The sequence below is a fragment of the Bombus terrestris genome, chromosome 13 (assembly GCF_910591885.1).
Source record: "Bombus terrestris chromosome 13, iyBomTerr1.2, whole genome shotgun sequence".
Taxonomy (NCBI): domain Eukaryota; kingdom Metazoa; phylum Arthropoda; class Insecta; order Hymenoptera; family Apidae; genus Bombus; species Bombus terrestris.
Window position 1 is genome coordinate 4,662,143 of NC_063281.1, and position 27,388 is coordinate 4,689,530.

The following is a 27,388-nucleotide window of genomic DNA, read 5'->3' on the forward strand; positions in this document are numbered from 1 at the left end:
TTCAAAGTGTTATATGTACGCCACAAACTAACACGCATTTTATATTTACGTATATCGTGACAACTCCTTCCGTTTATTGTTAAACATTAATAAGAAATGATGTCATACTTCCTCTAAACAAACGTGTACGATGCAAAGCAAGTGTGAGAAGACTTTCAGAATATCGAAGCTTTAATGCCCGGGAACGTCCTAAGACGTCTATTGTAAATTGAACGTTATTAACCGGCGACGTGTTTAGACGTTATTAGAAGCTGATGTAATCAAAATCACCGTATGACATTTTTAGAACGTTACATCGATAATCTATTCATTATGAAAAGTACATGTTCAGATTCTATTTCGTTACATTTATTTTACTTTTTACACTTTGCCTCTTTGCAAAGGAAATTTTCTGGCGCATGAGGTTATTCCGGTGAGAGACCCATCAACTTGCCAAGTTAACTAAATTACATGACTTAAACTAAATTATAAACAGAGGAAACTAAAGTAATTATAACAAGCCGCACAACAGTAACAATCAACTATACTGTAATGTACGTAACTTGGAAAAATATAGGAAAGTTGTTGAAACTGTAGAAGTTTCGCTTTGTCCCTTCAACCATTCGAGGCTAATGCAGCCACGAAAAGATATGCTGTAAAAAACAAAGGTCTACCTACAAAGGAGAAGGAAATAAGATAAAACTCGTAAACCGAAGACAGACTAATAGAAAATGCGTAGCTTTAGAAAACTTCGGGTGATCGTATGTCACGACCCATCCAGAACAGAAATAACGGAGACTCGCGTCACTTTAAAAATGGAGCATCGCGAATTTTTTAGCGAATAAGAACTGTCCCATGAATTTTATGCAGATATTTTGTCTGATTGTCCGCCCGATATATGTGCTAGAGATTCAGAAGATGATAGTTTTTCAGAACGTAGCTGTGATTCAGACGATGGCAAAGACCATCAAGAAGACGGAAAACTTTTCGAAAATCAGGTGTTTGTTCAGGAACTAATACACCGATCATTAAAGTGTTTTAACGCAAATAATAATCATAAACAAAATTTAACATACACAAAGGGAAAAACACTGACTAATATTTGATATACCAATAAATCACATCAAATTTATCTTAAACTTCTTCAGGTTAGATTAGAAAAATTATAGTTTGTGAAAAATTATTTTTATAGTCACCCAAAGACTCAGTTTTGGGTACCACTTTAGGCTCTGAAATAATTATACAGAACATTTTAATTGCTTTCCCTAACGTTTAAAAAATTTTACTTAAGGATGCTGTTCGCGTATTTTCGTCTAATGTTTAATTTATCAAAACATTTAGATTTATTTCATTCTTTATTAAAATCGCTAAAAACACAAACACTTTGATTTATTCTACCGATTCGATGTTATACTCGAAGTAGATACATCACCTTGATTAAAGAATATATCTGATGAATGCTATTCATAGATATCCACACATCAAAGTGATATGAAACGCGAGAGGCAGAACATTCATAATTCGCTAATAAAGACGTCAACTTTATTAAAAAACATAATAAACATATTATAGAATAGGAATATTAGATTATAAATTTTACATATACATACATATATTATATAATACATTTTAAGCAATAAGACATATCAACCAATTATATTTCATTTTTAATAAAATTTTGAAGATTCATAATCCAGCTAAAAATATTCTACACGTATTTTTTTTACCAGCCATCATTTTCGTTCAGGAAGGGAACAGCTCTTAAAATTAGAGGTTGAGAACGTATCTTTTGAAATATCCAGGATATATCTTCCAATGAAACATTTTCTTTTTTACAAAGATCTATATATTTCATTTTCGTAATATTACACTTTTATAATCAGTCAAGTTAAATTATTATGCAGGATATAATTAATTAGTATGTAAAATCTACAATAAACACAACGATACGCATACAGTAACCACAGTATATTTCTAAAAGTTGCAAAAATTATTTACAAGAATTTTAGAATATTGTAATTACATGTTGGCAACTATTGAATTCTTTAGTTTAAACCTCACTAAAAAATTTGAGGTGTGTTAAAATTGAAAGAAGAGTGAATTTCATTGAAATCGATACACTGTGCAACAAAATGATAGCCCACTCAACATCTTTCCCGGTTTCGTAAAAGACGAAAGTTTTTGGTTCGCAAGAGTTATGGAAAGAAATACGGGCGCAAGTTAAAATCGGTCAGGCAAAATAATAGCACACTTGAAACCTTTGTGTGTAATGTAATTTAACTTGTAGCGGCACATGAGTCAGAGGACGATGCGAATCGAGAGCGACTCGTGTTGTTATTTTGCCTCGGGACATTGACACCGCCTTGACCCACGAAACGTAACGATAAACAAACTCCGGGCAAAACAATGTCGCCGCTACGTGCAACCATCGAACAAAGATGAATTTGAATTTTCCGACTCTCCCCCGACCAGTATAAATAAACGGACGCGATCGCAAGAAAATGAGTTACAGTCAGTTGTCGATCAGTTATCAACCAGTTATCAACGAATTATCAGCGATCCTATTTTACTACTTATACACTGTACGAGCGTCTCAATGAATATAGCCTGTTACTAATTTATTATTTTAAATATATTCGACGATTTCAACAACAAGCAATAACATTTAATAAATCTCACGTCCAAACATCCTACGCAAGTCCTCTACACGCTTATACGTAATATAACTGGTGCTACTTCCCGAGATATACACAGTAGCATTTTTTAGACCTTGGCTTGAGTTTATATCAAATTTTGCTCGGGTAATAAATAAAAAACATAATTACAATTCCTATGAAATTTCATAATGCGTTATTGATAGTTTACGAATTTTTGCGTAGATTTATATTTTTGAAAATATAATTAAAAAAAAAAATAAGTCGTCGATAGAAAATTATTTTACCTGCCAAACGCTATAAAAGGTACTATAATTTGGATTTTTTATATATTTTTTTTCAATCGTTTATTTCGAGAGTGGTATAAGTACATCTTTGAATGCTTCGAAATTACGAAAACGTTAAATTTACATGTACTTTAGTGTTATCTTTTCATCTGCAATTTATCTGTTTTAATCAATTGAAATTTCATTAATTAATGATATTGTATAATCATTTATTTTGAAAGTGATGTAGATACATTTCCTGTAATCTGAGTCGGGTTACTAATAACGAAAAACAAATAATAACGCATGTAATGCTATCCTCTCTATTAAATATAATATTGCACGTGCGGCTATGAACAAGTTGTTTAAATTCCTCTCAATAATATACTCGTAAATTATTATTACGTTTAAAGTACATTATTACAATTATTAGTAATAATATTAATATTATTAAATTAATAGTAGGTTTACATTAATATCGGATTGTTATAAAAGTGTAAACTTAAGATCGAAGACTTATTTATTTCACACTTTAACGCGAAACTAAACTTTGCAGTAAATTTTATATACTTCAGATCCTTCGTCTTAATGAAAAGAATTACGTTAAAATTTTTACAATATTACAATATTTACGCGTTACAATAATTGAAATATATATGTACGATATGATAAAATATGATGCGGTTGTGGCGTAACATACCTTCCGTGTATCATGAGTATTTCAAAACACTCGCAGATAACAATCCAAAAAGAAATAACGCTCCTAATATATGTATATTGAAATAATATATCGAAATGAGATAGTAGTATATTGTTTTCTCTGTTCTTATTTATAAAGAAAAGCGGATTAAAACATAAAACATAAGCTTTAAATAATTAAAATTTAATAAATTGTATAATTTATAATTTTGAAATTGATACAAGTTCATTCATGATCCTGAAAAAAGATATTGGTCTAATTGATTCTTAAAAAATACTATTGTATAACAAATTTACATCTACTCAAACACATAACGACATGGAAAAATCAAGTAGGCTTTATCGGGAGTTTTTAATCGGCGCAAACACTTTAATATCTCAAATCAAACTAAAATAGTCCTATACCATTTTCAAGATAAGCAGTCTATATCATGTACATTTTGTGCAATTTTGCGCTTTCAAATTTCCTATAAATGCATAAAGATCCGCAATCTGGTTATTAATTTTCAATTAATTTTGATTTTTTCGTTTCGTAGTGCGTACTTACGCCAAGACAATATTTACCCCCCAAAATTAGAAATTGATTTAGCTCACTTTCAGTGTAAATCATACAAAGATCACTATTCTTTTGTTTACAATGAGTGCACAGGAGAGAATGTAGATAATCAGCTGAAATTGAAGTCAAACACGTACTATGTAGCAAGTAAATACATATGTATATATCTTATGCTAAGTGTAAACACGAAGCTTTGACAGAACTGCTTACAATGTTGTAAGCTCCAATCTAGACTGTTTAACTTTACACTTTGAAATGCACTTACCTTCGCTAAGTGCATTTCAGATTTCAAAATTGCAAGCGAAGCAATTCCCACTAATTATGCTAAAAATACTATTACTCCTTCTGATTCTACCTACTAGAAAAACATTTTTAGATCCTTTTTCGACTTGATCTTTTCAGTGAGTAGTTCTTATAATCTTAATCTACGTAATTTTTCACATACCACGTATTGTATGAATATTTACTATGCAACGTGCTAATAAGTTACAAATTTTTCGGGCATATATTATTTATTTAAAAACATTAATTAATTGGAAACGCCATAACGCAAAAATTATGACGTAATTATTCCGTATATGACATATTTCGTATTTCGTTGTTCAGATAGATATAAGAACAGAAATATATGTATCCACATATGTGAAATAGAGGTTGAAAACGGTTATGATATCATCTTAAAATCACCTTAAAACAGATATGAAATTCCATTCTTGGAAGGAACCGAAGTTTACCAAAGTTTCCGTTTAACCTATAATTTCGATATTGATTCTTATATCGCTCTCAGATCATTTATTTGCAAAACGTTATCATTTTCAAAACAGTTCTAGAATCGATTTTTGTATCAGTTTTACACTAATTGAAATTTTATGTTCGGTAGAAATTGTACGTTACATATTTATTATTATTTAGTTTTATGCAAAGTAGCAATATGCAGTAAGATTTTGTTTTTGAAATGTCATTCTTAAAGAATCAGTCGAAATAAATAAAGGTTTTTATGGATATTCGATCATATATTTATGCACAATTTAACGACAGTCTTATACGTATTTCTAACGGTATGAATAATTTTCGATATTCAACTGGCATTAAAAAAACTCTATCTAATATGGAATGGGCAAATATAGTTAAATATGGTAGTTTAGTTATTTGCAACAATCATACATCGAAATGTTGAACTCTGCAGCAAAACATTCGCCACGTGCCTAGAAATCGCACATTAGCCACTTTATCCATATTTTTTTCACTAAATATTTTATCAGATGTTATTGGAAAAAAAGTTCTTGGTGAAATAAATGCTCTAGATTTTTTACTATTGCATTATTTCATGCTGGGTATACTGCCCCATACTTTCTCATTTTTATCTAATAATCAAGCCTCCTCTTGCACTGAACTATTTTATACAGTAGAACGTCGATATTAATAAGGAGACAAACTGGTTTCGATAACCAATTTTTCGAATAATTGGACTAGATAAGCAAAATTTGTAAATATGTCGTAAAACGACTGAAAATAAAACGCAATGATAAACGTAAACTTACACTAACCTTAAGTTAAAGAAAAAATTAGAAAAAGCATAATATAAAAACTAAATTTATCATGCTTTGATATTGCCATTTGGTTCGTGTCGTATTCTTCCTAAGATAAATATTTGCACCGTGTCTGTTATTTTCCGTTCTTTTGCCCATCTTGATAGAATACCTAGTGCACTTTTAGCTGCGCAATGCAGTAGACGACACGGAGTCCTGCCGAGTCGTCATCTACGTCGTCATGTTTTTTATCAAGATTGGATGAAATAATTTTTTCATCTCTCGGATTTTTGTTATTTATCCCAACCATTCTTGAATATCGTTCTGATCACAATTCTCAAATCCAGATAATGTCGTCTGCCAAATTATGTAATTCAACATGCTCGGTTTCAGATGGGGTGACGTTGTCGTCTACATCGTTGCGTAACTTATTCCAAGCTCGTCTGAGGGCAGTTGCAAATAACAGACGCCATTCTGTAACTTCTCTTGAAACTTTGAATAATTACCGACTGGATATGAGTAAACAATCGATAGGATGTTATTGTAGAGGCGAAAGTAAGTGAAAAATATAAAAAAACGTTTTTCATTTTTAAGACTTTATCTAAAAAAAGAAAAAAATAGAGTTCAAACATGTTTAGTTAAGAATCGATTTAATACTTGCATGCGTATGATTTTCAAATTTACTTTTTCGGTAACAAAGTGTCTTGAGAAAAATTTTATTCTGCATTTTCGATTTATTTTCACACGTAGAATGACCTCCTGTCGATTATTTAGTCCTGTCTAGTCCGAAATTGGTCATGTTCGACTATATTTGATACATTTTCAAACTTGATTTTCTCGTAAACTAAGCCTTCGATGAAAAGAATTTTATTCCATATTTTGTCCTTATTTTTTCACAAGGAATCACCTCGTGCCCGCTTGTACATGTTATTCGGCGGCACCCTCTATACATGTATATGTAGCGACACTCGACAGTAAACTTTCCAACGGTTTCTATCTCGGCATGGTTCGCCCTGTTGGAGAGGCAATTCGAGGTAGCGCAGATCACGGACGACGAAATAAAGTTCGTGCCTAGCTAAATGCTTCGACAGTCGGCACTTACAAGATTGACAGTCGAAGACCTAATGACGAATCCCCCAGCCACGGGGCGCTACGAGAAACTGAAATGCGAGTTCATTCGCATATTAACCGATATAGACAGTGTACGGGTAAAGAAGTCGGTGGAAAGCGAAGAGATGGGCGATAGGAAGCCATCTCGGTTTTATCAGCACTTTAAAAAACTCGCTAGCCCCTCCACGCCCGATGGTTTGATCCTCACGCTGTGGTGGAACCGACTACCCACCCGCATCAGGCGCACCCTTGCCGCAATCGACGAAACTAATCCGGAAAAGTTAATGCGGCAAGCGGACCTTTTAATAGAGGAATTTGGAGAGGATCACCAGCGTACTGCCCGAATAACGACGGTAATTGATCCACCAGCTCAAAACGTTGGAACGAACGAATTGCTCGCCTCTCTCAACGCGTTAAAAGACGATATGAACCAAATAAAAGCCCGGATGAGTGCGCTGAGTTTCAATCAAAGTCCTCGTCGGCGATCGAGAGCGAAAAGACATAGTAGATCAAAATCTAGAGAAGGATCGCAGAATCCCGACCTTCGTTATTACCACCTAACATATCGAAACCGCGCACGAAAATGCCAGTCCCCTTGCAAATGGACGCAGGGAAACAATGGCATTTCATGGCAGCTGACGTTCAAACGCCCATCATCGGCGTGGACTTTTTGAGCCACTGTGGGTTGCTCGTGGATCCGCGAAATAAACGACTCCTCGACACGACAACCCAATTGTCATCAAGGGGATACGCTACCACGACCGACGAAGTATCCATAAAAACCATAATCGGTGAATCGGTCTACCATCGACTTTTGGCGTAGAAAACTCGACACGGTGTGGTACACCACATCGAAACCACACCCGGCCACCCGTCTACTGCAAACCTCGTCGCCTCGCACCTGATCGACTCAAACAGGTTAAGGCGGAGTTTGAAATGATGATCGAGCAAGGACTGATGCGGCCATCGAAAATCCCATGAGCATCATCCCCGCACGGCGTACCTAAGAAGGATGGAAGCCTGCGGCCATGTGGTGACTATCGTGCGTTGAATGCCCGCACCGTACTCGATAGGTACTTCCCACCACATATCGAAGACTTTGCGCAACATCTGTACGGTAAGCGAATCTTTTCAGAAATCGATCTCGTCCGCACTTACCACTAAATTCCGATCGCGCCCGAAGACGTCAAGAAAATCGCGATCCGACACTTTTCGGACTTTTCGATGCAGCCAATATGATATTTGAGCTTCAAAACGTCGCCAAAACGTGTCAAAGATTCGTCGACGAAATCACGCGTGGTTTAGATTTCGTTTACGCATATATAGACGACTTTTTAATAGCCTCTGAAACCGAAGAACAACACCGCGAGCACTTGCAGATTTTGTTTGAACGCTTAAACGATTACGGTGTAGTCATCAACCCCGCAAAGCGTGAATTTGGTGTGAACGAAATCACATTTTTGGAACACATCGCAAACGCGAACGGAATAAAGCCGCTAGCCGAACACGTTGACGCCATTGTGGAAGTACCGCTTCCCGCGATCGTTAAAGCTCTACATAGGTACCTCGGTATGATTACCTTCTACGGACGTTTCATACCGGGGCCGCAAAAATTTTCAATCTCTCAACGACCTGTTAAAAGGAGCGAAAAACGGCAACGCGCCCATCGAGTGGTCGGAGCAATCCGAAACTAGTTTCCGCGAGTCGAAACGCGCCCCCGCTAATGCCACGATGTTAGCGCATCCGATTCCTGGCGCGCTCGTCAGCCTCGCGGTAGACGCATCCGACTATACATTAGGAGCGGTCCTGCAGCAACGCGTCAACGACTCTTGGCAGCCGTTCGGTTTTCTTACTAAACCATTGCGCGCAACGAAAGTATAGCGCGTACAGTCGCGAACTACTCGCTATGTACACTGCGGTCAAGCGATTTCGACATGCCATAGAAGGGAGAAATTTCATGATTTTTACGGACCATAAACCCCTTACATACGCGTTCAATCAAAAAAAAAACCCCGACAAGTGTTCGTCACGATAATCCCGACACCTTGATTACACCATCGACATCAGGTACGTAAAGGGGTTAGATAATAACGTAGCCGACGCATCGAAGCGATAGGAAAGTCTGTGTGGATCGTCAAATTCTCGCCGCCGCGCAAGAAAATAACGAACTACGCGACATCGTCAACTCCGGTACATGCGCGTTACGATTAAAGAAGATACGTTTCCCTGATCACGACGTAGAAACCTATTGCGACATATCAGGCGACATTGTACGACCGTATGTACCAAAATTCTTGCGGTGCGACGTATTTAATTCGCTCCACGGGCTTTCCCATCCAGGGATACGCCCCACTCAAAAACTGGTGACGATGCGCTTCGTCTGGCCGTCTATAGACAAGGACTCCCGAATTTTTTTTTTTATCTGGTAGAATTTTTACAATCAATTCTCATAGAGAGTTATAAGTGAATTATTTTGGCGTGGTACTGTAACTTGGATTATATTTCGAACACATACACATAGACATTATCGTCGTGCAATATTCGCAAGGCTACCGATATTGTCTAACGTGTATCGACCATTTTTCGCGTTTGCCCGAAGCCGTTCCTATCGTCGATATGGAAGCGACAACCGTTGCCTCGGCCCTCCTCTCTACATGGATAGCTCGTTTCGGTCTACCTTAAAAAATAACGACCGATCAAGGACGCCGGTTCGAATCAAATCTATTTAACGAACTATGCCGGTTACTCGGTATTAAGCATTTGCGCACGACAGCCTATCACCCCGCGTCCAACGGGATGGTAGAGCGCCTGCATCGACAACTGAAAGCAGCAATCAAATGCCACGATACGAGCAACTGGGTAGAAATCTTACCAATTGTTTCATTAGGCATACGAACTGCTTTCAAGGAGGACCTGAACGCAACGGCAGCCGAAATGGTTTATGGCACCGGCATACGATTGCCGGCCGAATTCTTCGTACCAGCGAAGCAATAGGCCAACTCGGAATACGCGAATCGTTTAACATCCGAGTTTCTCGACATCTTAAGCAATCATCATCCTATCTTGTATCGTGCATCGCAACGCATCGACCAAAAGTCGAACTTGTAACCTCGAATCGCGAACCGCTAATAGTAATCGCGAGTTCTACGCATAGTGTACATATAGAGTATATGTCAATAAATATATATCGTTAAATATGCTCAAACATTTCTTCCGCATCTATCACGACCTATCCACCTCATATACGTATCTATAATACCGATGACAGAGTTTGGCTCTTAAATCCAGGCAAACTCTGTACAATATTAAGTTGGTGTGTCTAAAATATTATTTTTCTAGAATTTAAGTTTAGGAAATTTGTAAACATTGTTTTTATCTGGTAAAAAGTTTTATTTCTTCGCTATTTCTTTTGTGAGTACCGCAATCATATAAAACATAGGCAGTCTACAGTCTCAGAATTTCAAACTTTTGTTTCCTTCGCTGTTGTAGCGTACCGACGCGTCACAGACTCCAGAGTTTTTGCGCAGAAATAAGTTTTTAACGTTTCTTTAGAACGGATGTGAGATCTTAAAACTGAAAGGAAGCTTTGCTGCTGTGCCAAATTCCATCTGTGTATAAACCATAAATATAAGGAAAAACGAAAAGCAGTTATGTTTCCACTCCACTTCTGACGAAGCATATTGGGAAGAAAAGTTTAAATCTTCAGAATGCGGAACGTTTGGAACAAGAACAATTAGTCGAAAATAGTGACTCAATCGAATCAAAAGTGAGAATGAAATGTTCGATTAAACTTTTGCAGAAACGAGTTTCAACTGCGTTCTAAATCACATTGCATAAATTTCTCACAGTTTCTACTTTTTATAAGCCTCTGAATCATCTTTTAATATAAAATCGAAACGAGAAAACGCAAGGTGTATAGATAATCTTGGTTCAAGCCGAAAATGTAGAGTGATAATTTTTGATGCGATACTTGGTTCTCAAGAAACTCGACGATGAAGTTTCGGTAAGTACGCGTGCAATTGAGAGGTAACGACATTTTTCTTCTTCGCACTTAGGTACTGCGTTTGGTGGTACAAGTAGAGTGGGGGCAATTCCCCATGCAAGGAAAATCGAAAATGTAGAATAATAATTTTTGACATTAGCCTGTTATTATAAAATTTCTGCGTATCAAAGGACGTGACTTCTTTCAGTTTTAAAACATGCGCTAACTTATCTTTGATACAACGTATAGTAACAGTCATGTAATACTAGAAATATATTTGTTTTTCTCGGTGTATATGATCATAGATTATTAAAAAAAAGTATAGAAAGTTGGAAAAATAAAAAAGCTAACACCACACGGAGTTCCCAAGCGGTTACCCATCCAAGTACCATCCGTGCCCAGCGCTGTTTAAAACTTTCGTTTTTTTTTTTTTTTTAATCTTTGTTTATTAATTCCAGGTTTTTTACATATTTTTTTACATTATTTTTTTTCCAGAATAAACGCTAAATTCTAATTGTAGGGTGGTACAGGCAAAAGTATCGATACGCGACGGTACGATATTATTGTAACTTAAATTTAAGCCGCTGTTGCGCTGTGTTTATGTACGATATTTTAATTTATGTCCTGAAAGCCTGGACGCAAAAACAGGACAGGTTTAAAACTTTCGTGATCAGACGAGAACGAGTTTTTTTTTTATAGCGTTTATTGACCAGTATTTGAGTATTACATCTGTATGTTGTTCCCAATAAACAATGAACTTCGGTTGTCGGGTGGTTTAGGCAAGAGTACCGATACGTGACAGTGCGACATAGCCATTCAATTACATTTTTTAGCTTATAATTTATAACTTAGATTTAAGTCGCTTATATACGATATTTTCTTCCTATCTCTGTCCTGAAAACCTGGTCGCAAAAACAGGACAGTTCGCTGGACGAGAACGAGTTTACTCAGCGCGGTATGAGCGTTAGCTGAAATCAGTAGTTCTGTTATTTAATATTAGTTTATAGAAAAATATTTAAAAAAGCATACAAATGTGTGTGAAGATAGACGATATTTGTATACGTACATCCAGATGCGTAAATTTTTGCCTGGCTTGGTTTCCAAGAAAATGAATTGTGAAGTTCCATCATCTAAATACGCGTGCGCTTGAAAAGCGACGAGAGTGAAATGGACGGAGCTTCATAATTGATTTTCTCAAAAACCTTGTATTAAAAATTGCTTTGTGCAGGTAACCACGCCCTTTCAAACGCACGCGAACTTAACTGAACTGTATAGTAGATTTTTTTTGGAAAACACAGCCTAATATCGAAAATTGTCACTTTACATTTTCGACTTGGTCTTGCATGGCGTATCGTACCCTGTGTACTGAGAACAGTTTCTTCATATTTTTATCTAAATTAGAAGAATTTTTAAAGAAAAAAGGGCATGAAAAAGAAAAGACAACGACCAAAGGGTTACAGAGGAAGTAGAGGGACAGATAGCTAACATATAGATATTTGTGATTCTTCGAGTTTCAATCGTGTTTATACTTTTATTGGTAAGTTTTCGTGAACATAGCAGTTTACTTCTTCAGGGAGGTTTGAAAATGTTCAATGCAACAATTGATATACAAATAAAAACACAATTGAAATCCGAATAACCACAGATGTATGTCATTCAAACAACGTGAAAGTTTCAAATTTAAAAATCAAATTAATCGTGTTGGAAAATATGAGTGATGTCGCCATTAAAATTTTATACCTTGAATTTTAGTAAAGAAGTCGTCACAACAATCGGTGTAAAAGATGTTAGTAAACAGTATTTGCTCATTCTATATAGAATAGTAAGGTATACACGACACGAAAATTTTGCAGAGAGTGCTATAAAAAAAATGTTAAACAGTTAAGATCAAAAATTGGTAAGAATCGGATCAAAAAGGTGACCACCTATTATCCAGATTGTATTGATGAGCCACATTTATGTTTAAAGTGTTTTAACACAGTACACCGTTAGATGCAACATTTGAACTCATTTTTTTTATCGATGTTCTAATAAAAATGTTTAATTGTTCAATGGAGCACTTTTTATTTCAAAGTATCTTCTATTTATCGGTTATATTTAAAATGTTCTAACTGTCAATTTTCATTCAATTTTTACAATTGTAAGAAGTTCAAGCGCTTCGGTTACCAATGATCAACGTGACGTCACAGGAGAAACCGTGGCCAGCCAGTCGTATATGACCAACGTGGCAGTCAAAGTGCTAATCTTTACGGTACATAAAAATATGTTGTAAAAATTTATGAAGATACTTCTTGTTTAGAGCAAAATGAATATGACGAAAGAAAATCGCACGCCACAAAACATTAAAGTTGAATATAGACGAGCGAATGTTTCTGGTACATTATGTTGGTGCAATGTACTTGATAAAATAACGTTCATCGTTATACAATGTATGTACATATAAATATACGTATGCAAGTCGATCCAACCATCGGGAACATCAGTGTTACAGGATTTGTGAAATTATTTGAGATTCGTATGACAGAACGAATGATCAGCCTGCCAACGTACGATCTTTTCGGCCTAACCGGTGAAAAATGCACAATACTTTCAACGAAATTATTTGTTAGTTATTTGTTAGCTTTCTATAAATACGAAAACGTGAATAGAGAAAGGAGATCCTGTGGCTTTCGCGGCTAGCATTGTCACACTTAAAACTATTAGACATGGCATTGTTTTGGTTAACCTTGTTGCGTTCAACATTGTTGGAGGTTTCAGTGAGTAAAACACGTTTCGCGGGAACAAATTCCTAACATTTCCCGGAAGTCTCAAACAGCGTGGAACGCAGCAGGATTAACCGTAACAACATTACGATTACATTTAACAGTGTTAAATGGGAAAACGTGATTGTCTATTAATACAAAAAATATTTAAAAAACGGCCGATTGATTGATTATATTTCCCATAAATGCATTAGCGATAGGGGGTTAGATGAAATCGAGTATAATTTTTTAATACAACACAATATCCTTTACAATAAGTGCTGAAAACGTCAACCGTCAGCATCAATGCAAATGAAAACTTTTCTCACCGCGTTGTCACCACGATCCCATTAATGAATGCAGTCTCGCGCATAACATTGCGTTTAAATTCTTCCAAAGCGCGTTTAAATATAATTTAAAATTATACATTCGTTGCATTATACATTTCTTTCGTTCATTTAACTTTATGTAAATTTTCATATCGACAAAATTTGAGAAACTGTTTAATCGGATAACATAAGAATTATTTAAACACCTTTTGAATACCTCTGGACTCTCGCAAAACCAAATGAATGATCGATGACGAATGATGGTACGATTTCTATAGCTAGAATGCCTAATGTGTGTGACGATCATGTAGCATGAAAACATTTTATCCTACATTTTTTATTTAGTTTCGCGCGTAGAATAATCTTCTGCTGATTATTCAATCATACACAAACTTCGAGCTCGATTTTCCCGAAAACGGAGCGTAATATGAAACAATTTTGATGTACATTTTTGATTTATTTTTTCAACGTAGAGTCGCTTGCTTATATCATCGCTCCGATTGTATTATAATTACTCGAATATCTTGCATAAGCATCCGCGAACGGATGTGACTGTTCATTCGTCACGAAGATGCGTGATATATTACCATATCATTGAATTCGTCTCTTTTTATTTTGAGAATATGACAAGAAAAATAGATGACGCTTTTTAAAAAATACAAAATGAGTTCTATTTTTTCATAAAAACATGATAGTTTTGAAAGTATTCCTCGCATGAGTAAATTTTTTATTTGATGTAAATTTTTGCTCGAAATACTTTTTTATTGAGCTACAGAATCAAGCACTTTATATATTTATACACAGTATAACAACGTTACAAGCTTTAAAATAATTTAATTTAGAGATTTAATACAGTGTTCATGGTGCACAGTATTCGTATAATTATATAAAAGACTTTGAAAATGCTTCTCATTTAATTAACATTTCATTGAATACGTCACTTCATTTTTAAAACTTCATTTTGGAAAAGAAGTTATTTAGAGCGCATTCAAGAAAACGAAGACCATGAGAGTAATTTGTAAATACAAGAAGAATTCCATTCTAAGTTAAAAACAGTGGTAACTGACTTGCGTGCAAATGTAACATTGCGATATAATTAGAACGCACTCTCACAAGGAAAGTTAGAGTAACCCAGGGATAAGAAAGATTTTTTATTCCTGGGTTACTTTATTTAAAAAAGATTACTTTGCGTACAAGTAAAGTAAACAAATAAAGTTATTCATAATAAATCTCTATCCTTCTTTGGTAACATAATTCTATCTTAAGGTGTGAATCACGCGTTAACAGAAATGTAGAATTTTAATTAACAAAAATCGTATTGTTTTATTGTGTTCGATAGACTGCATAAAAAATATTTTTGGAGAATCATCTTTCCCTCCCAACGATTACCTACAAAATTCTTTTGCTAAACATGTAAAAATATTGAAAAAGAGGATGTAAATGTTAAAGTATTCATTTTTATTAATAAAAACTACTGCTATGTTGTAGTAATTGAATTCAATATTAATCATTTTCATGTAAATAAATTTAAAATAGATATAAATTACTTAAGTAAATCTGGCGTAATAAAACCAGTTTATTAAAGAAAATGAATTTTTCAATTTTTTTTAACACCCTTTACCAACTGTTACCGAATATTGCAACATTCACCGAATTATGACACTAATGGAAAATAGGATTATATTACAGATGGCATACTTTACCTGTACACAAAGTTTCGTAGTTTTTTAAATTCCTGGATCGTCGAATCTTCCTTGTCAGCAACAAATAAGCAAGAATTTTATCTCGAATGTTAAAAAACTGCCATTTATTAGGAAATCAAGAATCATAATTATGTAAGGTAGTTCATCGCTATTTTTCATAAAATAGTATATTCTGCATTTATTGTTATGCAAAATTTATTGTATTTTTCCAAGTAGTAAAATTGCTTTATAACTTAATTATTTATGAAATTAGAGGCATAATATTTTTAGGATTAAAATACTAAATCCAAATTCTCAAGATTTTGTCTTATTCCCTTATAATTTCTAATCAGTTATTTAATGTGCATGAAAGCACCTGTATGGCCATTTACAGATTCGTAAGTAAATACGTATTATTTTTATGATATCAATAATATAACCTCGATTTTGCCATATTGAATTTGAGTTAGATATATTTGAGTTAGGTATAATGCCAGAAAGAAGATAATTACGAGAGATAAAAATAGCGATGTTCAAATTAAAATCATTTTGAAGGAAATAAACGAGATTCTAACGCATTTATATCGCTTCAACCATTAAGATATAATACAGGACATCAATTATACTTGATTCAAGCATTTCCTGCAACGGTCACTGATTTACCAATGCTTGCAGATATTACATAAATTCTTTCTCAATAAATTCACGTTCTCCTTTTGATATGTCTTCGTTCCTCTTTAAATGTTTGATATCGTGATAGGTAGACCATATTATTTACCTATCTTTTCGTAGAAATAGGAATTATGGGAATTGTTTCCGAGAAACATTTACGTAATAATGATCAGAATAAATTCATTTTACATTATTCACAATAAACTACTCCGTTTATTTATTCGAATAATTTAATAGAATAATAATTGCAATCTTCGAATACGAATATAATACTATTAATTTATCAATCAACTAGCTTACCAAAGAGCAATAAATTTGTCGACGATTGAAAAAGGTTAATTACAAAAGTATAATGATACAAAAATATAATAATTAGATAATAAAGTTTGAAACTATATTTCATATTTGATATAGGTTGTATATACTTACTTTGTTCATCTGCGATATTATGTAACATAAATAAATATTTATTCAAACAAATTTTTATACGAATAAATAATTCGGATAATATTTTTACGCGGATATTTGTTCGTATACGAATAACATTTTATTCGAGTAAATCCTTGTTTGATCCTGGATATAATATATTGCATATGATTTGATCGTAACAAATAATATTATATTCTTCATATTTATCCGTTCCAAATGCAAATCCAAATGAAATGTTGCTGAATTCTGCTTGGTTACTATTGATGTCGCTCATAACTCATTCTAGAAATCGCCCTTCATTGCAACTAGAGAACATCAACGTTATTTGATGCTATACTAAATCAATACCAATAACATATGTTTTTCACTGGATCTGTTTTCATTAACCAGAAAAAAATCCTTTGTATTTACACGACATAATACATTGGTACATTTGGCATTTGTGTTACATATATAGAATTGAAGAAACGTCTACTGAACTTGACAAATGGATTCGGATCAAACTGGAAAAACCGAATTGCACTCGACGAATGAACATTTATATAGCACTGAAAGAAGTATAGAGATATTCCACAAAAGAACATCGTCAGTAAGCACGAAAAGTGAATCGATGCTGTAAAATAAGTCAAAAAGAAGGCAATGAGTTGTTAAAGGATACTGTGCTGTTATTCAAGGTGTCGTATTCAAGGTGACGACATTGTTGAAAAAAATAGTTGAATAGAAATTAGATTGAATAAAATTAGAAATCTACAACTAACAATTTGATGAATTCTATACGATTTATCTATTACGTTTTTGTTTTTTAAGATCATTTAAAATCTATTATGCATTCAACGTATCCAATAAATTGCGAGGTCAGTTTCTAGCACTTTATTTTTATCAAAAATAGTTAGGTCTATACGCGATGGATACTCTACCCTCTCCGACTATTTTTTCCATGGAAACTTTGGGTATTTTCGGCAGTGCATTTGATGGGGGATTCATGCCTCGTAGAAAGTTGTTTATTGAAAATAACGGTTTTCTCAAAAATAGTTTTACTGTTTCCGCATCATAGACCATGCTAGCCGTTTGCACGACAGCTTTTTATTTATTTATTTTATATAGAACTCAATAACAAGACGCGTAGCAAATTGAGACCGAAGCTGTCATTTCAGATTTGAAATTTTTATTCTTCTTTACTCATCCATACCTCGAAAACTAAAGACATATATCTATATCTATAAAGAAATATAAAAGATATATGTCAAGAAGGGAATCTTTACTCTTTCAGTATTCAAATTCATTCCCTAAAGTACGAACATGCATTTATAACTCACTCCGTATAAAATCGCAAATTTTAATTGCTTACTCTAGAAAAACAAATACATGTGACTATTTTTATATACCTTTCAAGGCAACATTCGTTAATCATTTTCTGTCTTCAAATGTAAACATCTTTTGCCAAATCTTTTCATTCAGCGTATTCGATACTTTCTTAGGATTCGTCGCCAAAACTTTTATTAAATTTACTTCTTTAAATTGCAAAAAATTGGACGAAGAGAATAATCTTACAGAAAATATGTTTTTCAAAGTATCGACTATAATTCATTACTTAGTTGACATATGTATTTTTGTTAATCGAACTAATTTGCATATTTCACTCTCGTGGTTTGGAGAAAAACAGAATTGGATATGTTTCAAGATATTCTTCAAAAATAAGATGCAGATAGGCTTGCTTTATCAATCGAAGATTAATTGATCAATATTTATTTACGTCCATTAGGTTGCCTTCCATCTCTCTTTAGATCTTCTTTTTTTTATAACTCACTAATTACGATTGTACAAGACATATAAAAAGTAAATGTAAAAACCATCATCACGTGATTCTACTCCTCTGGATCGGTGGACATTTTCAAAAAGTTCATGTAAAATTAACTTTGAAGAGACCAAAATTTTCTTATTCCTACCTATTCTACTCATCATGTGAATAAAAAAATCTCTAAGGAACCATGGACAACTAAAGCGTTCTCTTCGAACAAAATATTAAAGTTGGTTAAAGTTTCACTAGTTTTTGAACTCACTTTGTTCGTAATGTGCTTACATTCTGCAGTTAGATGCAGGGAAAATAGCATTTGTTGTTGCACGTACATATCCCAGATCTAGCATTATATATCCTTTATCTTCTTTTTTTCTTTTTCTCTTTCTGTCTATTTAAACAACCTCGAACTCGCATTTCTACATTTTCATCAAGTTTTTCTCCAAGATTATATATTGGCCTTGTATGATAAAAGCCACATTCAATCGGATGTGGTAATTGTTGACGGATATAAACTGCTTACTTGAACTATAAACAATTTCGTTTCCTAAAGAAAAATTCACTGCAAGTTGGCGAACCGGCAGACTGCGGTGAGATGGAGTACCATCACGTGTGAAATAGGTAGCATTACATGTCATCGGTGAAGACAAGTAGATGAGACTAGTAACATGATTCCCAATAATTATTCATTAAATCTTTCAACAATTTTATATGGATTTTTCTGAGCCCATCCTAGCATTTTGTTTATTAAGGACGATACTACTTAAGAAACTGTTCTCATTTCTAAATAACACGCGTTTCACGATGCAGCTTGTGCAGCATCCAACGGAAAAAGCTTCGTCGAACGGGATAGTCATGCGACTAGAGTGTTTGGCTGCGGCAAATTTTATGAAATTGCATATATACTCATCGTATTCGTCGGATTGTTAGACGACTGATTCCCGCTTGACGAATTATTTTAGTTTTACTTTATTTCATTTAAAGAATTATTTTAAACTCAACAGTGAATAAACAGGACCAAAGCGACAATTAATCTGCTCTTCTTCGCGTCAATTCTTGCGGGGTTGACCTGCTTTCGGATAACGCAATGTTAATTCTTGATCACCGAATTGTTAACATAGTCTTTTGCACGTAGAAATCTTCCATTATTCCTGTATTCTGACATATTTCACGAGCTAATCTGTAATTTCCTGCTGTTTCGCAAATAGCGCACTACTCTCTCTCATTAAATGTGAACATATGTATATGTAAACGCACAATGAGTAAATTATGTTTAAGAATAATTAAAATTTTAACGGTTAAGCTGCGATCCTTAGATGATTCCTCAAAGACTCGTTATTCTCACGATGAATAGAATACGGTGCAATAAAAATAGTTTAATCTTAAACATCATGCTCAAGGTTAATTTTGCACGAATTCTTTTTTACAAATCTCCACCAATCCAGAAGTGCAGAATCAAGCAACAATGGTTTTCACACGTACTGTTTATTACACAGCCTGTCACAAAAATATTCGATCAACGCAATAAATAGATTTGACTGTAAGATTCGGTATTTCAAATAAATATACAAAGGATACAAAGGATACAAAGATCTGTTATGCTGTGCCACAACATAGTTTCTAAGTGACTAAAATACAAAATGATTTTATATTTTTTGCTTGTGTAGATAATAAAAGAGAAACGAAAAAATAGCGAATTCTTGTGGTCAAACATGATCGAACACGATATACAATTAAACGCATGAAACTAAAATAATATTTTTTAATCTCTCTAATAAATGTTGTGGCATATTAAAAATAATTATTTTCAAATAGTCAATATTGTTGCATTATAATTTTTCTATAGAATATTCTTTAATTCTTCCTATAAATTTTGAATAATTTCACAAACTTTTTCCAAACATTTTGCACGTACGATTTACAGCTTCTAACAATCGTAAATTCAGATCCTCAAGAATTATTCTCACAAAATACTAGGTCGCTTCCACGCTGTTTAAATCTTACTTATTGCCGCGAAAACGGTAATGAAAATTGGCCAGTCTGTCGTTGGCACTCAAACTCACTCTTATCTATACATATACTTTCGCCGCGGCAGCTCAACTATTATCGCTGAAGTACTGGCATTTAGATCATCTTTCTGTAATTAGTATCGATTAAACGAGCCCAATTTCTTCCGTTTTCTACCATCTTTCGTTTTTTTAACCAATTTCATATCCCTTTCCCTTTCCAATTACGATGATGATGATGATGATGATGATAACACAGCCGAACCTTGATAACTCCAATCTCAAGGAAAGCGCTATAATCTCCTAATATGGAGATTGTATCTCATTTGTTTATCATGCGTGTTACATAAAACATTTTGGCATTTTGTTAACACTGTAATAAGACGCGATTACCATGATTACATTGGCAAAATTTGGATCCAATCTAAAAAAATATACAGTCCAGCGTGTAATAATGATGGTGTCATTGGATACTAACATGGAAATGACAATATTAACAAAGATTGCGAAATCTTGAATAAGTTGGCTGTATGTGCACCTGATGCTTTAAATTGATGATAAAACAGTTCCAAAGGATTTGAGTACGTGGCTCTTTGTTTTTGAAAAATTAATCGAGAAATGTTGTTCTTGAGCAGCAATTTCTTTGGTTTTACACGTCTTTGTTACAATTTCCGTCTGCAAAATTGTAAAAATATGCCGGAGCGCTATAACAAATAAAAATAATCGAAAATTTATCAAAATAAATCGTAAAAATAAAAAAAGAAGCATAATATTAATATTACGAGAATTTATAAAGTAGGATATCGACAAACTCATCAAGTTCTCCAGAACGAATCACTATACACTCAAATATTTACGGGGTTGTTTTACCTAAATCTAGATCAACCTAAAATATCAAATACACATACAGTAAACTCATTCGAGATTGCGCAGTTGTCACGTAAAATAAAAAAGAAATTTAAAAGAAAGAAGAAAACTTTATTTTTTCTTCGTTTATACACTTATAACGTGTATTATGACGTGATTTACGTTACACAGTCATCGTCGTCTCTTTGTAAGATCTATTGATATTATAAACGATTGCGTGTTTAAATATTTTTGTAATCTCTGCAAAATATATACTTGCACTAAATATCTTGTAGCTTGTGTACACATTTTCAGAATCGTCAGAAATGTTATCACTATAATCGTGGCAGTTGCGTGTCAGTAGCGCTAATGAAATTTTAAAATGTTTCGTACAATACACGTAATATGTTGTGTATATTCCATTAAATTTTATATATTCTATTACATCTCCAGTTCCTTCTTTAAATATATTCTATTAGATTACCCAAATAGGACTCACATTTTTAGATGAAATCCGAACCAGTAAAAGTGCGTTGAAATAAGCACGATATAGTTACAAATACATCGAGTTACGGAAACGCATGTAATAATTAATTAGTCATCTTCTTTAAAATATTGATCTTACTTTGATGTTTCTTTAAACTTTAAAGTGTAAAACTGATTGTTAATTATTAATTTTCGTTTACCTTACTTTTTTACTAGCTGCTTTCTTACACCACGGCTCATAACTATACAAATAAACAATACGTGTAGGATCAAAATAGATTTATAAATATTATTGATATACATTTTATCGATATACAACACATTGATATACAAATATTATTGCATAATTACCAAAAATATGTATCGTATATTATATATTAGTATACGTTAGTGCCTGATGTATCTACACAATTATTTATATACTGGTAATAATTTGTAATTATTACATCATTACACCATTGTTTTATATTCAAAAACGTAAAACGTAAAGAATATTCGATATTAGAAGCTAAAATAATTAATCCTAAATTTGAAATGGATACAAATATTTATGAATATCGTATATAAAACGAGAAAACCGAAAGTTAGATTTTGCAATAAAGATAACTTATTGTTAGTGTAAAGTTAAATTTTGAATAATAGTACGTATATTCGAGCTAAAGGAAGTTGTTTATCGTAAAAATATTTTTGAAAACTAATTTACGACTTCTGTTAGATTATAAAGCATTCATAAACGACTAACACAATTGCGACCAACTTTTCCAATTGATTCTTTCTAGTTTATACCTTACACTTTACACAGTAGAATATACACTACAAATCATAACTGCACCTTTGTGCCTGTCATGTGCGTTAGTCCGATATCCAATACTGATTTACGTTAGAATGCTAGAGAGACTATTGTTTAACGGTATTGAAAATTCAAAAGAATAAAATAGCAATACACGTACATATCTCGGGGGAAATGAATGCCATTCGATTTTATTTTGTTTTAAACAATGTTATTAAAATCGTGCACCTTTATCTTTTTGAAAGTTACATAGTATATTTCTTATAATTCCTACAAACAAAAATATATTAATAGTAAGTGAAAGAAAAGAAAAAAAAGGTCAAATTCTACAGCGAATGATACTCGTTTATTTTTCAACAATAAACACCGTTCTTGACGTACAAGGTATTGTGTGAAATTCTCTATAACACACAAGATACAGTAATAGTGGAAAATGAGTATACTTGGAAGCTATACATGTTGTATAAATTGAAAATTGATGGAAAAGATATAAAGTATATAGGAAAACAAATTGATAATAAAAAGACGTTAGTAAATCTATAAGTAAGTCAATAGTATACGATCCCTTTGTTTGCAAAGTGCATGCTCAGTTGACTCTCACTACACGTTCTGCGTTACAAGGGATCCATAGCGCAAGAACTAAAACACATTTTTTCTACGCTAATTCTACATAGAAATAACTGTCACGCAATACGTAAAATTCTCCTTATCATGTCAAAGATAATGCGAAACTATGATATTCGACTCAATTCAAAAACTTAAACATTTGTTGATATGGCACGAATAAGACAATTAGCGAACAGGAAGCAATCGTAGCAAATCAGTTACATACAAATATGTACTGATCGTGTTTGTTTGCCTTGTATATTTCGCACAGTAATGTGCTTTTGCATCTCTAAAATTTACTCACACACATATTCGTCTCAGTGGCGTGAATAATTATAAATTGAACCCTATTTTTTGATTTTTTCATAATATTCAAACAAAAATTGATAAAATCGTTTATATAATTCATGTAATACAATAATATGAAAGATCAAATAACATCATAATATAAAAAAAAAAAGAGGATACAACAAACAAAAATTTTCTTCTTTTAAAATCTGGAGAAAATTTAAATTTCCTTTAAAATTGTGTTTTTAGCTATGAAAAAATAAATTCAATGTTAATTTTGTTACTTTTTCATTCAATGTTTACTGGATTTTTCATTATATTTGATTACTTGTTTTATTAATCCGCACTATCCACTAACGTATAAAAGTTTTATTTTGAATATTCAACCATGCGGATTTTATTTCTCCTTCAAGTTCAGCGACGTTTTTCGCTGGTGGCCTTCTAGCGATCGTAAACTTTTCTCGATTCTCGATCGGATTCGGATCAGAACGTAATGCTGACCATGGTAAAATAATTCTATTCGAAAATGCTGAAACCACTTTTTTCTAGCGAAGACTACATGAATAGCAGCATTGTCTTGTTGAAAAATTGTTCTTCTGTCTTCAATTTCATGTTATGATAGGCAATAATTCGTCATCTCGCATCTCTTGATATCCTATAGCGTTCAATCTATCCTTTACGAGTACAATTTCACTTAACATATCCAGATACGATCAGCGGTTTCTTGCAAATATCGAACGACTAATGCAGAAAATGTGTGTGAGCTTATAATTATTCGTAGCACTGTACATGTGTAGAGTCTCTTTAAACAATTTTATAATCGTATTATAAGAGTATCGCGTTACGATACGGAAATCGTATAACGCGTTATAGGGCATCTAATATTGTACGTACATAGGATAAATTGCATGTAATATAACGAAACCAAATAATCTGACTTTTATTCAAGCGGCTTGCAACGCATCTCAACGAAGCTATTGGATTTTGGTTTATGATGAGCAGTAATAGTGAATTTACGCAGACTTCGCCGACCATGGAACACTTAATCAAACGAAATCCATAAAAACGCAAAAATAAAAAAATTTTTAACGAGATTTAAAATGGTTATCTCGAAATTTAATCTAAAATATTATTACTTTATAAGGTGATATTGCGATAAAATGTAATTGTAAATGTAAATGTAATTAAAAATGCACAATAACCGTACAAAATGTAATATAAATGTACAAAAACTACCGTATTTCTTCCATTAAAATGTCAAAATTCTGTTAAACTAAATTTCGAGAAATTGCTTTGAATCTTACTTAAACTGTTGCAAAATTCTTTTGCTCATTCAGAAATGAGTAAAGAACGTAAACCAGGATAATTAAGGATAAAGCATCTTGTGATTTTAAGTTACAAACTCTTTTTGGTATAAAATCATTCTCGCTTCCCCCTAAAAAAAGATGATCTCTTGTATCAAACCTTTCCATTACCATATCTTCACCGATATACGCACTTACGAAAAATTTCATGATAATGTTTCTTTCGTTACAACAGATGTGTAACAGCATGATTCATATGCAAATATAAACAAAACATTCTCGAAACTCGAAGATTAGAATATTCGAATATAGAGGTATCGCGAATATAAAGCTCATTCCCTAAGGAAATAAAAACTTTGTCAGCATCAGTGAAATACAAAACCTTCCTTACACGTCCTTTTCCCTAATGCGACTTTGTACCCTGAAACTCAAATCCTGAATCGCTGATAAAAGCTGCGAAACTAAATGTTCTTCGCGTTGAATAAATTAGTTTCAAATTGATGTCTTGTAATATTTATTAATAATTTACTGACATTCTTCTTCTATGAAAAATAAATAATGCGACGGCTAGAATTTTTAAGACAAACCAATCTTTTTCAAAAGCTATAAAGATCAACCTATGATGTCAGTTGAGCTATAATTTATTATACTACGCGATTGCATGCAATTAATTTAAAACGAAAGTGTACTTTTTATTATGTTCAACGAGAAAACTAAATATAGGAATTTACAATACCTATGCTACATACAACACTAATTTTACACAAAATGTTTATAATAATACCTATTTGGATGAAAAGAAAAAGAGAACGATATATCGAAGCTTAGTAATTTAAAAATATTTCAACAATTTCATTACATCAGTTTTATAATAATTTTAAATGAGTAATTTCAAATATTTATAGACACACGTGAGCCACTGCAATTTCATTGTCCAATTTTTTGTATTATTTCTATCCTCTAAAACATATATTTTGCTTCCAAGATTGATAAAAAGCTGAATCAAAGAAAAGCGTTTTCAGAAGAAACCCAAAGCCTATAACTCATAAGTAAAGAAATAACAGCATTTTATGCAAACCCTGTAACAAATGTTCTAACCCGTTAATACGAATAAATATTTTCCAACGCTTCCATCTGTCTACCCAAGATATCCTTTTCATTACAATTTCTATAATAGGAATTAGATTAGTAATACTAATAAAATAAAACGTTTGCTACTATGAATTTTTAAAAAACGCTTCATGTCTAGAATTTAGATTACAATTTATGTATCGAAACAGTCACTCGATCCAATTTTCTCGATTCTGTAATACTTGGATCAAAACGTACAAATTCAGTGCGTAACTCTTACAACGATATTTCAAGAAAATAAAAGTATCCAATTATAGATGGATATCAACGGACGAATGCGTTTCTTGCAAGTTGTATTCCTTCCCTATTAAGCTCCCCTTTCCCTCTTCTTTCAAAGGCTTCTTTCACTTTCGTCGATCGCATAGGTAATCATGCAGACGTGTATCAAGATACAAATTGCACGTTTGCATACAAAGACGTATAAAATGACATATAAAAATATTTTGTTTAGCTTTGTGTTACTCTTATTATTAGCTCAAAGTTACATCAAATTTGGAAATAAAGTTACGTTTCAGTTGCGGTAGTTCTTCGAATAGTTTATTAGTATGGCAAAGCACTCTTATCGTGTGAAACTTTACGCCATTGCACTTTAAAATTGCAGAAATTAAGCAAATACTTCTTTGAACTACGCGACAAATGACATTAAAAATGCGCAATATCGATGATGAGATGCAACTTTTGTAAAAACTTTTCGACTTTTTAAATAATAAGATGAGATTCTAGTTGTCAGAAGGGAAGCTCACAATATGATGAAATCCATCGATTTATTATCGAATGTAAATTAATTTGTTCTGTATATAAAAATAACCATTGTCACAAAATGCACAATTCTGTGATTTAATTGAACATTGTTTCTCTGCAATATAAATAATTGCATTGTAGATATCGTTTTGCATTGTAGAGATAGCGTAATATGTATGGCGAATATTTGATTTAAAAATATCAAAGTACGTATATCAAACGAGGAAATTCAAGATACTGGAGTATTCTCTTGTTTTCCTGGAAAAAGACAAACGTGGACGCGTTATGAGCCGTGGAATTTGAATCGTCTCTTACCTTTGTCAGATTCTGCCAGTTGTTAGATACCGCAACTTCTTCTTTTCTTGAATCAATCGATGTTACTTGCCGCCAAACATAACACGAAAGAACGCGAACCGACCGAGTCAGAAGAAAAGAAGGAACCAGGGAAACGAAGCGAAGCCGCGGAAGTTCTCCACGTGACTGATGGAACTAGGTGTACGTCGCCGACGAGGAAGCTAAACAGAATACCAACCAATGCGCAAGTCCTATCCTCTCCAATGATATAGATATCTACGCTACCTTACACTCGCCAAACACCTTCGTTCTGTGTTTGCTTCTTTCATTCGGTTTGAACTTTGAAACTGCGTTACAAAAATAAAGTTGGACATTTTCTATTTGAAACGAAAATAACGAATAAAGAAGTCAAATAGTTAATATTTATTTAAAATAAAATAGCAAACGAGTTTATTAGAAAATATAGTTCTTGC

General features: G+C 33.2%; 1 protein-coding gene across 1 annotated transcript in view; it reads right to left on the reverse strand.

Moving 5' to 3' along the window:
- The window catches only part of LOC100650272, a 73,999-nt gene extending 46,884 nt beyond the window's left edge, over positions 1-27,115 (reverse strand). Inside the window, exon 1 of the mRNA XM_048411225.1 lies at positions 26,937-27,115. The gene's annotated coding sequence lies outside the window, so the exon portion shown is untranslated. The remainder of the gene's footprint in view (positions 1-26,936) is intronic.
- Positions 27,116-27,388: the final 273 nt, after the last annotated feature.